Source organism: Morone saxatilis, unplaced genomic scaffold, assembly GCF_004916995.1.
Source record: "Morone saxatilis isolate NCDOM2014 unplaced genomic scaffold, NCSU_SB_2.0 Contig24, whole genome shotgun sequence".
Lineage (NCBI taxonomy): Eukaryota > Metazoa > Chordata > Actinopteri > Moronidae > Morone > Morone saxatilis.
This window is the reverse complement of record NW_023339807.1, coordinates 1911242-1912149: the sequence shown is the minus strand read 5'-3', so window position 1 is coordinate 1912149 and position 908 is coordinate 1911242.

Here is a 908-nt window from a genome sequence, read left to right as displayed (position 1 = left end):
CTACATCCTGACAGTAGTACATGAGACAGATAATCTGTGAAAAAAATCAGGTTCCACTGGCTCCTCCTAGTGCTCCTAATGGTATCTGCAGGAATTCACCAGTCAAACACAAGCCAGATGACGCTGAAAGGAGCAGAGAGGCTATGGCCAAATCTCTGAGCGAAAGGAAGTATGAAGAAGCAGGTATGACAGGCTGAATGTGGCAAAGGTGAGTTGCTAGGCAGACTAGCAAAAAAAACTTTAGCTAGCTTAACCTTGAATGCACGTTCACTTTATTTACATTTACAAAAACACTGCTGCACTGTCATTATAAGGGTATTATGTTGCAACCTGCTAGAAGCTAATGGCCAAGAGCTTGTTTGAAATTGCCCATGTTAGTATTAGAGCTCAGGGTGGGGGTGGTGGTGGTGGTGGTGCAGTGGATGTGGATGTGGATGAGAGGCCTAATTTGGATAATTTGTTCCCCTGTCCATAATTCCTAATCGCTGGCCTTCATACCACATTGTAAATAATTGCTTGTAAATATACCCATACAGCATTGCAAAGCAGACTATGTAGCATCAGGCAAAGGTTATACACCTTGCTTGTTTCACCCTGTATACATATTCATAATGTTAATATAGGTGGTTTTTTTTCATCCAAACACATATTGTGTGTAACAATCTGCTTTTTCTGCTCACATTTATGTGTATGTATGCTTGGATTTGAAAATTTAGTTCAGCTAAATTTTCCACCCATTCCCTGTGACCAAGGGGTTAGCTTCAACAGTGCAGGAAATAATAATAATTATTAGGGGTGTGCATCTCTCCAATAAAAGACGATTCGATGCGTATCTCAATACATGGGGTACGATACGATTCAGGAACGATACATTTTAAAATGGAACGATTCGATTCAGTTCGATTCAG